The sequence below is a fragment of the Schistocerca nitens genome, chromosome 5 (assembly GCF_023898315.1).
Source record: "Schistocerca nitens isolate TAMUIC-IGC-003100 chromosome 5, iqSchNite1.1, whole genome shotgun sequence".
Lineage (NCBI taxonomy): Eukaryota > Metazoa > Arthropoda > Insecta > Orthoptera > Acrididae > Schistocerca > Schistocerca nitens.
Window position 1 is genome coordinate 47,618,961 of NC_064618.1, and position 12,413 is coordinate 47,631,373.

The window sequence follows — 12,413 nt, forward strand, 5'->3', positions numbered from 1 at the left end:
CCAATCACCAAGAAACTGTCTACTGATATGTGACTCAAATACCCACACTTATGTCTAAGTGATCAGTACACCAGTCACATATGCAAGGAATTCATTCAGGTGAGGTGTAATCTAATAGTAATGGGAATTTTTTAATTTCGCAGCCTTTATAATCTGGTTTTTGAGTGCTCGCCAAATATTAACTTTTGAAAAGATGGTAAAAGAATTTGCACTAAATTTTGCTTGAAAAGTGAAATAAAATGCAGCACATCTACTGTGAGTAAGACAAGAGCTTGAGTAGTATAAATGTTTCAGAGAGGATCAACAAGACATTGAAAACAATGGTCGCTTTGTATGCTCTAGCACATCAATTACTGATCACAATGTGGAAGAAGTAATGAAGAAGAATGGTTCTGGAAAATTGCCTAATCACCACCAGAGAGATTATTTATGATGACGGCATATCTTTTGGCTCCTGAAAAAGCAATTTTTTCATGTTTTGCACATGAAATGTGTAGCAGCAGAGATTGTTCCAAAATTGTTGAGTTTCGATCAAAAACAATATTGCATAGACATCACTCAGGAATTGCTGAATGAAGATAACAGCGATCTAGAACTTCTAAAGGAGATCATAACAGGTGATGAAACATGGGTATATGGCCCAATCATCCCAATGGAAAATGCCTGAAGAACCAAGACAGAAAAAAATTTGGCAAGTTCGATCACATGTAAAGGTTTTTCTCATTGTTTTCTTAGATTAAAATGGGATAGTGCATCTTGAGTTTTTGTCTTATGGTCTTATGGTCTTATGGTCATATGGTCAATAGGGAATACTGCCTGGAAGTTACATGCCATTTGTGTGAAGCAATCCAAAGAAAATGACCAGAATTGTGGCAAAACTGCTCATGGAAGTTGCATCACGATAATGCTCCGGCTCACACCTCAGTGCTTGCTCGAAATCATTATATTGCCTCAGCCATTGTATTCGCTGGTCTTGGCCGGCTGTGACTTCTTTTTATTCCCAAGGCTGAAGGGAACCATGAAAGGACATTGTTTTGTCAACACTGATGAGATAAAAACAGAATTGCTGATGGAGGTGAACTTCGTAATGAAAAGTGAGTTCCAGAAGTGCTTCCAAGATTGGAAGAAGTGCTGGCACAAGTGTGTTATATCTGAGGGACATTACTTTGAAGGGGACAAAGCTGGTGTTAATAAATAAATAACTAAATAAAGATTTTGTAAAGAAAAACAAAAATTCCCATTACGTTGTGATCGTACCTCATACAAGGGACTATAACAACAGGGTGTATATGACCCGGGACAACCGGGAGAAACCCGGGATTTTTTTCATCCGGGAGAAAACCGGGAAAAACCCGGGATTTTTTTAGAATTCCGGGAATTTTTCATTGTTTTAGTTTTCAGTTAAATTTTTGTAATTTTTGTAATTTTAGGATATTACTATACCCCGCTACTGCAGACTAATACTTCAACAATAAAACAAACGAGAGAAAAAACGAAAATAACTTAAATTGCAAAGGAAATGTGCCATACACAATGACAAACAGTGCTCATGCAAACGTCTGCCAACTGCAAAATGTGTCAAAGGCTTTAGGAAGACTATGTAATGCTTCATAACAACAAATTGCCTCCAATGAGCGTGAAGTCACAACTGTTTACATTAGATTCGTTTTAGCAGTTACAAGCGGACTCATGCGCATGCGCAGTTGTGTCGCGTTTGAGTAGTAGATTCTCCCTTCTGGCTACAGGAATGTGGCTGTTGGCTGTGTAAGCAGTCGCAGCAAGCAGGTAGATGCTACCGGGAAAGGGGGGCGCCAAATTCATATTCTTGAGGAAAAACAACTTGTTTTACGAAGCGCCTAGCATCCAGCGCACGTTTGTCTATCGATTATTCATATGATTTTGAAACGCTTACCTGTTGGTTTTTGAACCCATTTTCAGTTTATTTCTGAATGACTCATAAGTTGATTTTTGAATGCGTGCATAGTGTACGTGATGTGTCTGTCAGGAGAATCCTCGTTGCACCTAGAAATAAACTTTCCGCAGACAAAAGGGGACTGGGCTATAAGAGTTGAGCGGAGTAAAACCGAACGGATGAATGCCAATCGCTGTCTGATTATGTGGTTGGTTGGGTTTGCAAATGATCAGCGTTGTTATAAGTACTAGCGAAATCCATAGATTCAGACTACCAGAATGGAAATAAACGACTGACAGGAATAACAGGTGTCTACAAGTAAATGAAATTTTGACAGAAAATTTTTGGCCAGATTGCTATAGTAGTAAGGACCAACAGTACAGTCCCCGGCTAGCAGCCGGTTAAGTTCTATTCTGGAAGTAATGCGGAAAACGTGTTGTACAAACACGTAATAACGCCTAACAGGAAAATTGTGGTGTCACCGCCAGACACCACACTTGCTAGGTGGTAGCTTAAATCGGCCGCGGTCCATTAGTACATGTCGGACCCGCGTGTCGCCACTGTCAGGATCTCAGACCGAGCGCCACCACAAGGCAGGTCTCGAGAGACTGACTAGCACTCGCCCCAGTTGTACGGACGACATTGCTAGCGACTACACGTACGAAGCCTTTCTCTCATTTGCCGAGAGACAGTTAGAATAGCCTTCAGCTAAGTCCATGGCTACGACCTAGCAAGGCGCCATTTGTACCATTGCATGTATCTCAAGATAGTCTCACTTGTATCATCAAGAATGTTGTATACCAAAGGACGATATAAAAGTTAAGTGTTCTAGTAGCTACGTTCTTTTCTTTATCACATTCATCACGTATCCTGTTCCAGACTTCGCGCCAGTTGGCGTGTGTGTACGTGTGCCCTCTCGGCTACCCGTCACTGTGGACTGGCTGCCTTGTCAGTCCACTACAAAAATAACCGCGGGATAACTAAACTTGTGATTCTGGCAGGTTTAGTGAAGTTAATCGGCGAACAAAGTTTGACAATGGCAGGAATAGCTACAGAATTGCAGATGGCAAGGTTGTTTGTCAGGAAGAGGAAGGAGAAGAAAACGGGTACAGAAGAAGAAGAAACTGGTACATCACACAAATTATGGAAGAATAAGACGATTCCAAATTTATATAAAAATTTCGTAATACTACTTTTCGATCTCATGCTTGAGAAACTGGTGCATATGAATGAAATGTGAAACTATTTCCTAACATAAAGCTTTTTGCTTGTAGTAGGCCTAATAGGCATTTGATATTGGTACTTCGTGAATTATATTCTGTCGTGCCAAAACAGTCTCTTTTATTTGGTGTGTGTTACAAAATTGCTGCCATATTAGAAAGGCCTATTTTGTTTTATCTAGCAGACAGTGACATAATAGACGTAATCAGATCGAGAAACCACACCAGCCTTGGGTAGTATTTGTGTTAACAGCTTTTTCAGTTTTAGATAACGACATTTCAATTTTTCATGTAGCAACGTGTTTGACGAACTTTGATGAGGTAATAGATTCTTTCGCAGAAAGAAAAGCACGCCATTGTAAAGCTGTAGCAAGATTAGTGAGGGGGGGGAAAAAAATTGCGAGGAGATAGGGATTGAAGCAATGTGTAATTTATTGCTTATCTCTTGTCTTCATTGGTTTTATGTGCCCCCAGGGGCTCAGCATTCATTTGCTGGGTACGGGCTTGGCGACCCCGGGGTTCCTGAGCTGGGGACTGGTAAGCGCCGCCAGTCCCCTGTCACCGTAACCTCTGGGCATACTTCAACGACCACCGTGCGGCGCGGCGGTGGAACGTTGTGTGTCTCAGGGAATGGGGATCTTGGCTTGACTGCCCGGATCGCGAGGATGGAATAAACCTCTATAAAAAACCCCTCAATCTCAAGGTGTGCTGCGCGCCGATGAGATGCATGGCTGTTGAGGGGGAACAGTCGATAGCGGGCAACCTCTGGGGAACCTGCCACACCTCAGTTGTATAAGGCTTACCTAGGCACGCGGGGCTCTGTCTAGGTGGACTTCTAGTTCCCTAGCTGCTCGTGGGACCGAGATGAATCCTTCGAAATCCTCTTTTCTTCCTCCCAGCGGAAAGGGTGGGCCGCTGGAAGGTTCTAACACCCAGTCTCTTAAGAGGGCCCGTGCAGTCAGTCCCCCTGACTCCGGCGCTTCTTTGAAAAGTCCAGTCTTAGGTAACAGAATGCATTCTGGTAATCCGAATGTGTTTCTCATTGTGAAACGGAAGGAGGGTAGTTTCGAGAAGGTTTCGCCCTTCTATATACAAAAGGGATTGGAGGGAATCTGTGGCTCCTTAAAATCAGTGAAGCGCTTACGTAATGGGACCTTGCTAGTGGAAACTTCCACTTCTCAGCAAGCAACTAACCTCCAATCTGCTAAATGCCTTGGAGAGTATGCCATAGACACTGAACTGCACAGCACCTTGAACTATAGCAAAGGTGTTGTGACATGCCGGGATCTAGCTGATATTCCCAAGGAAGAACTGCAACGTGAGTGGGCTCCGGAAGGTATCGTTGATGTCCAACACATCATGAAGAGGGTTGATGGCACTCTTGTCAAATCCGACTCCTTTATTCTGACCTTCAGTAGCACAAAACTTCCCGAACATGTTAAAGCTGGCTTCCTTCGCCTTAGTGTGAGGCCTTATTTCCTGGCCCCAATGCGCTGTTTCAAATGCCAGCGTTTTGGGCATACCACCTTAGGCTGTAAAGGCGAAGCGACTTGTGGAAACTGTGGTCAGGCTGCTCATGAAGGAGTTGGTTGCTCGTCTCCGGCTAAATGTATTAATTGCTCTGGGAACCACCCTGTTTGGAGTAGGGACTGCCGCATATTTTTAGAGGAACGCAAGGTCCAGGAAATAAAAACAACCAAGCGTATCCCCTATGGTGAGGCCAAGAAGATTTATAAGTTGATGCAACCTCCCACATTTGCTACATCTTTTGCATCCCTGGTACAGAAGCCTACTCCAAAAGTCGATGCCTCAACGCAGACTGAGGTGGTGAGTGTTGGCACTAACACCTGTAGCTGTCAGTGCACTTGCAACGCAGCCAGTGTTCCAGAGCCAGTAGCCCCTCCTCGCACGGCAGACAAAGGTACAGTGGTGGACTTGGTCCTGCCCCTCGCGCCTCCTACAGCTGAGGTTGTCCCCAAGCCCAGTGCGCCAATTACCACTCCCACATCCGCTCCCCCAAAGTCCACCAAGCCACAGAAAGCTACTGTGCAGCAGCAACAGCGGGTCAAATCCCGTGGTAAACCATCTGACCATGCGGATGTTGTTTTACGCGAGGCTTCATCTGACTCTTCCCCAGAGTTGATGGAGTACGATGTATGTGTGGGGCAATCATCTCGTCCCACGCCTGCCCCTCCACCTGCTGCGGTCTCCCCACCCCGTCGGAGAGACAGGATGAAGGTGCTACCCCCAACATAGATGGCTCCCATACTCCAGTGGAACTTGCAAGGGTTCAGGACGCATGTGGAGGAACTTCGTCTACTTTCTCAGGGTAGACCACTGTGTCTCTGTCTCCAGGAGACGTATTTCCATTCATCATACTCCCCTGAGATACGAGGCTATACACTCCACAAAAAGGACGACCTGAGTGGAGAGAGAGCTAGAGGAGGCGTAGGTATTTTCGTCAGGACGGACTACCATTCCTCGCCTCTCTCACTTACGACGACTCTACAGGCCGTCGCTGTGTCCGTGCACGTGCGTCATCCATTGACTGTATGCTCACTTTACTTGCCCCCACATGATGCTCTCGATGAAGCGGCCCTCACCGACCTTCTTACACAGCTCCCCCAGCCATTCATTATTTGTGGTGATTTTAATGCCCACAATGTGCTTTGGGGCTCTGCAATTACCTGCCCCAGGGGTAGAGCAATTGAGAGGCTTCTCCTGTCATCCTGTGCCTACTTGCTCAATCGAGGACAGAGTACTCATTTCTGCACGGCGACTGGGTCGTTCTCTGCCATAGATCTCTCGTTTTGCTCTCCAGCTCTTGCCGCTAGTGCTCACTGGGAAGTGGTCGCTGACTTGCACGGCAGTGATCATTTCCCAATCTGGATTCACCTGCCAGATGGCGTGGGCCCCGAAAGGAGACCACCACGATGGGTGCTCAGTGGAGCTGACTGGACACTTTATAGCCAGTTGGCCCAATTCGAACACTGTGCGAATGTTGAGGTGTGGGTGGATCATATTACCAAAACGGTCCACCACGCCGCTGCAGCATCCATTCTACAGTCCACAGGCCACCGGAAAAGGCCACCTGTGCCTTGGTGGAGTGACAAATGCCGCTCTGCAATCAGGACCAGGCGTGCGGCCCTGCGGCGGTTCAAGTGTCGGCCGACTGCTGAGAATCTTGCAGCCTTTCGGGTGGCGAGGGCGAGATGTCGCCGCATTATTCGTGAGAGCAAGAAGAGGTCGTGGCAAAAGTTCCTGAACACCATTAATTGTTCCACCAAATGTTCCATTGTGTGGGAGACCATTAGGAGAATTTCTGGCAGAGGAGGGAGGTGCCCCATAGCTGCTGTAATGAATAACGGCACTCTCCACACAGATCCGCGAGACATTGCCCAGACTATGGCAGCATATTTTGCGACAGTTACTGCCACAACCAGTCAGGATCCAGGTTTCCAGCGCCATAGAGCGGTTGCTGAGAGGTGTAGTCTGAACTTCCAGCCCACCTCTCATGAAGTTTACAACTGCCCTTTTTCTATGTGGGAACTGGATTCTGCATTGTCTGGAGCTCGCGACACTTCCCCTGGTCACGACAGGATCCATTACAGTACGCTATGGCACCTCACAATGCGCAACAAAGAAATCCTCCTCGCACTTTTTAATGCCATTTGGGCGTCGGGTCACTTTCCTGACGCATGGCGTGAGGCAGTTTTAATCCCTTTTTTAAAACCTGGGAAAGACCGCACGAGCCCAAGTAGCTACCGTAGTATTGCCCTCACTAGTTGCATAGGGAAGACCTTGGAGCGGATGGTCAACCGCCGCCTTGTCTGGATGTTAGAATCCCGGCAACTCCTTAGTCGCTTTCAGTGTGGGTTCAGGAGGTTTCGTTCCACCTTCGATAACCTTGCCCTCCTGGAGGCGGCTATACAACAAGCTTTCCTACGCCGTCATCACCTTATAGGTGTATTTTTCGACATCGAGAAGGCCTACGATACCACTTGGAGGCGTCTCATCCTGGAGCAGCTTCACGAATGGGGTTTTCGTGGTTGTCTTCCTCTTTTTATTCAGTCTTTCCTCTCGCCACGATATTTTAGATACCGAATTGGTGACGTCCTGTCTGATCGCTTTGAGCAGGAGAATGGTGTCCCTCAGGGTAGCGTTTTAAGTGTGACTCTCTTTGCCATCGCTATTAATAGCATTACGTCCATAGTGAAAAGTCCTGTCCAGTGTTCTTTGTTTGTGGATGATTTCTCTTTGTTCTGCTCTTCTTCAAGCCTTGCAACGACAACTCGTCAGTTGCAACTTACGATTAGGCGTTTGGATGACTGGGCGCTGAAGAGTGGATTTAAGTTTTCCACCGAGAAGTCTGTATGTGTTCTTTTTAACCGTTCTCGTTCGATTTTCACCTTTCCTGAGTTGCGCTTGAGGGACACTATTCTGTCTTTTAAAGACACGGTGAGATTTCTGGGGCTCATTTTTGACTCGAGGCTCACGTGGTTACCTCATCTTAAAGACCTGAAACGGCGGTCGCTTCAGGCTTTAAGTATTTTAAAATGTCTTAGCCACAGTACATGGGGAGCTGACAGGACTTCTCTGCTCCAGTTTTACAGGGCGTTTGTGCGATCTCGGCTCGATTATGGGTGCACGGTGTATGGGTCCGCGAGGCCTTCTTACTTAAAGATTTTGGACGTTGTGCACCATGAAGGGCTTCGGTTGGCCACTGGGGCATTCCGAACTAGCCCCATACCAAGCCTCTGTGCAGAGGCTGGTGAACCGCCACTTCATATGCGGCGACAGCTACTTACGGTCCGCCAGGCGTATAAAACTTTGTCCACACCATACACCCCTGCATACCATACCGTTGCTCAGCCTCCTCTGGCACGGTTATTTCATAACCGGCAACGTGCGACGCAGCCCTATGGGATTCGCGCACAGGATTGCCTCGCTGCAATGTCTATGGCTGGTCTTCGTGTTTTACGTCACGGTTGGAGCAGATCTCCACCTTGGCTCCTCCGAAGACCCAAACTTATTTTAGATTTGACTCGTTTTAAGAAGGATGGCACGCCAGATTTTACATTCCAGTCACTGTTTTTTAACATTTTAGATGTGCATCACGGTTTCACTGTCGTTTATACTGATGGCTCCAAACAGGAGACTTCCCTTGGCTGTTCTGTGGTGTTCCCTGATCATGTTACCCGGATTCGCCTCCCTGCTGAATATACCGTTTTCGCAGCGGAGCTCCACGCGATCCTGAAGGCACTGGAGCAGATGAATCGTGTTCGGGGCGATCGATTTCTTCTCTGCTCCGATTGTCTTAGTGCCTTACAATCACTGCAGAACCTATACCCGACTGAGGAGATGGTCCAGCTGATACATGACCAACTGTACTTGCTCCAACGGCGGGGTAAAGAGGTATCCTTCTGCTGGGTGCCTGGCCATGTCGGCATATGGGGCAATGAACAGGCTGATCGGGCTGCCAAGGCGGCCTGCAGAGAGCAGGATGTGGTCCAGTGTCCTATCCCCTTGCAGTCAGTCATCGCTGCACTCCACAGGAAGAGCATGGAGTTGTGGGAGGACGAATGGCTGGCGGTGACGGCCAATAAACTGCGGTCGGTAAAGTCAACCACTCGGCCGTGGCGTTCCTCCTGCCGGTTGCTCAGGCGGGAAGAGGTGGCCCTCACACGTCTGCGGATCGGGCACTGTCCTGTGACGCATAGCTATTTATTATGGCGGGAGGATCCTCCGTTTTGTGATGCCTGTGGTGTGCACATCTCTGTCCGGCACATTTTAACAGACTGCATTTTATACCGTGATGCAAGGGCAGCAGCACAAGTTGATGGGGATCTGCCTTGTGTTTTAGCTAACGATGAGACGTGTGTGTCTAGGGTTTTTAAGTTTTGTGATGTGTCTGGACTCTGGCCTAAACTTTTAGGCTGGAGGTTTTAGTGTATTGCAGAGTGGCTGACTCCTCCCTTTTTTCCTTGCGGTCAGCCAGCCCCTTCCATCTGCTACATTGTTTTAGCTCCCTCTCTCATTTTCTTCCTGTGTTGTCCATGTTTTACTGCTGACGCCCTGCTTCATCCCACGCTTCGGTGTGGGTGAGCACATATTTTCCAATGATTGTTCCCCGTGTTTTATGTTCCGTTTTATGTAACTGTTCTGAGTTTTTTTTTTTTTTTTCTTGACACCCGTCTCACTAGGATACTGAACGGGCGCTGAAGACCTTGCTGTCGTGCGCCCACAAAACCCCTCTACTACTACTACTACTACTGGTTTTATGTATCCTATATTTAATTTTACGTCACACAAAACAGCAAGTTAATAGCTAATAGGCAATAAAGAGTTCAAATTTTCCGAGGAGTTCTTCTTCTTCCGATTACAAATTTGCAAATAATCCCATCTGCTATTAATTGAGATGTATATATGTATATAAGAGGGACAGGCTGTCAAACCGGTCGACTGTGAGTAGGAGAGGCACCACCAGGACATTTCAGTTTCCACTGTCCTGAATATAGTTTGGTGGCATCTATTACAAAATATACATTTTTCAATTCAACAGAGCGAAATACAGTGACATGCAGTAGAAGAATGCTTTATGAAGAGGCGTGGCACTGCACTTCGGCATACTTAAGGCCAAATAATATGTCTTACATTTCCTCGAAGACATATGTTTCAGACTCTTCAGAAAGATGTGCGCTCCAAGATGAACATATTTTTGAAACTTAGATTTTGTTTAGTATTGACCCGGTTCGCAAATATCGTAGATCCCGGGATGATGCGCTGAGCAGTCTGAGTTATAATGGGTAGTCTCCACGTGACCCGTGTTTACATTTAGTGATTAGGTTTCCCCTTCGTTTACTCGCACGTCAAATGAAAACAAAACGAATATCTGTGGCCGGGAGCTATCAAGTGAACTAAAATACATTCACATAATTACGGAAGGCTGAAATATGTTATTAGTTTCATATTTTATTTTATTTCTACCTTTCTGACAGTCAAGCATTAATCGCCTTGCAGAACAATGAAGTTATTTTTGTTTGTTTGCTAAAGGAATTTGACTTTTATTAACCTTTTAGGCAGAGGCAGTCAATGTATTTGAAACGGAATGTTTTATTCCCCAGTACTGGCTAGTTTCAACTGTTCGCTGCATTTCAAGTGCATGTTTTCATTTTCTAGCACATATGGCATTATGCCATAATAAAGAACCAAACACGAGATAATACAGCACTGATGCTCCAAGAATATTTACATCCCGAAAACCACACTGAAAAGCTTAATATCAGGTCGAGGTTTATTTCATTGGGAATCCGGACATACAAATGTGCACTATGCACTTTAAATGTGCACATTTTAATATGGTTCACGAAATTCTGATGCTCTTGGAGTATCCTCTGACGTCTTGTTTCTTTTACGTCATAATGTATGATCTTTCAATGTTTTACACGTACGTACATACGGGCTTTCTTCGTCATGAAAGCTGTGCATGTCGCCTGTTATCTGCGCTCTCTGGCAACTGCTGAAACGAACCGATTTCTAACAGGTCGCGAGAAAATATTGCGAATAGTGATAGTAGTTTGAAAAGTGTTACTTATAAAGTAAATATCCTTTTACGTAAGTTGAACTATGTGCAAGAATGTACCATGTATCTCAGAGCATTTGACTCTCATTTAAAAATCAACTCTTTGATGACAAGCCATTTAGAAAAATTTCGAGCCTTGTAGATCAGACATTTATGTAATTGCTAAAAAATTTACTGGCACATTTGTGTGATATATTTTAAAGTGTAACATGCGCATAAAAGATCAACATTATATGCGAAACCTTAGCTTCTCTTGCAGCTTGAGACCAATATTATATGTGAAAGCTTTGCTTTCTTTGTAGGAACACTATTAATTTAAACTATTAACTTTCCCTTTTTGTGTGTTCGTGCTACGTAACAGTGATGTTGCTGTTGGCTGACTACATCACATGTCCTATGCTCTGAATATCCGCTGCCATCGGCTGGCGAGGTCACGTGACCTGATCTATGACTGACTAACAAAAGCGCATTGCAATCTCGATTTCAATGATTCGGAAAGTAACATGCGGTGTTTGGTGGAATTCCAATGTATACTTTCGTAATACGAAAATATGCAGCGTACAGGTTGCTACACATCAAAGATATTTCCAAAACGTGTCTTTTTCCCTGAGTTTCGTGTCTTTTTCCCCGAGTTTCATTTTCTAAAGTGGCAGGAAATTCTACTCCCATGTATAATACCATAACCATTCAAAGGTTGATAAGGGAAAATATATTGTCACTTAACACGGAAAAGGCGTGTTTTCACCCGGGAGAAAGTGTATTTTCCACTGGGAATTCCGGGAAAAACCCGGGAATTATTTTTCCTTGTCCACGTATACACCCTGAACAAGTCACAATATACATAAATGAATTGCAGGTTCAAAAACAAGATCACTACTGAATCAACATTAAAACCACAGAGTACAGAACAAATGCACAATTGTGACAAGATTTTCAATTGCATTTAACTTTTGCACAATCACATGCACTGCACATACTGATATAAACCGGCTTGCTTTGTGGTACAGTATTTACTTTAACATACCTCATGTGTAATATGCAATATTCACTTAGTGTGCACCACATGCAATAGCCATAACAAGCTGTAACTCAATGCTGACAACTTCGGATAAAGTGAGCTAAGTTGACACCAATTAATGTGCCTTTGCATATAACACTGACTCAACGTGAACACAAGGGCACCAGGCTCCAACATTAGCTCAAAACCCTCTGATTGTTCTCCTGCAACCTGCTGAAGCCATTCCTTGCCCTTCTGCAGTGCTGTGTGTGTGTGCGCGACCAGAGAAAACGAGTCTCCCTACAACATATTTTTGTCCACATGGTAGCACCGCCTATGCTGACAGTGCCCATCCAGAGTCAATATCCAGGCCAACTCGGTGATGTCTTGGACTCGGCTTCCTACAGAATTGCTTTTCTCGGTGTCTCTCCAGCTATTCTCCATTTCTGACCATCCATCTCCAAGCAAAGGCCAAATCTCCAGCCTCGGCAGCAACTATAGCCCTCCATGCCCCGTGCTGATTGTCAGTGGTGTGCTGCCGGCCCTGACCACAGATTCGGTGCTTGCTTTCAGGAGATATGTTCCTTATACTTGAGTCCAGCTGACTGCCTGATCTCACCTGGGCCTCTTCCCAGCATAGCTGTGGCAGTGCTCCCAGAGGTCCCATGTCTTGCAGTGACTGCACTCTGGCGGCATGAGTAC

The 12,413-nt window shown here is 45.5% G+C and overlaps 1 protein-coding gene across 1 annotated transcript in view; it reads left to right on the forward strand.

The window, feature by feature from the left end:
• LOC126260271 (eukaryotic translation initiation factor 5B-like) overlaps positions 1 to 12,413 on the forward strand; it is a 561,696-nt gene that overhangs the window by 44,800 nt on the left and 504,483 nt on the right. The gene's annotated exons all lie outside the window — the stretch shown is intronic.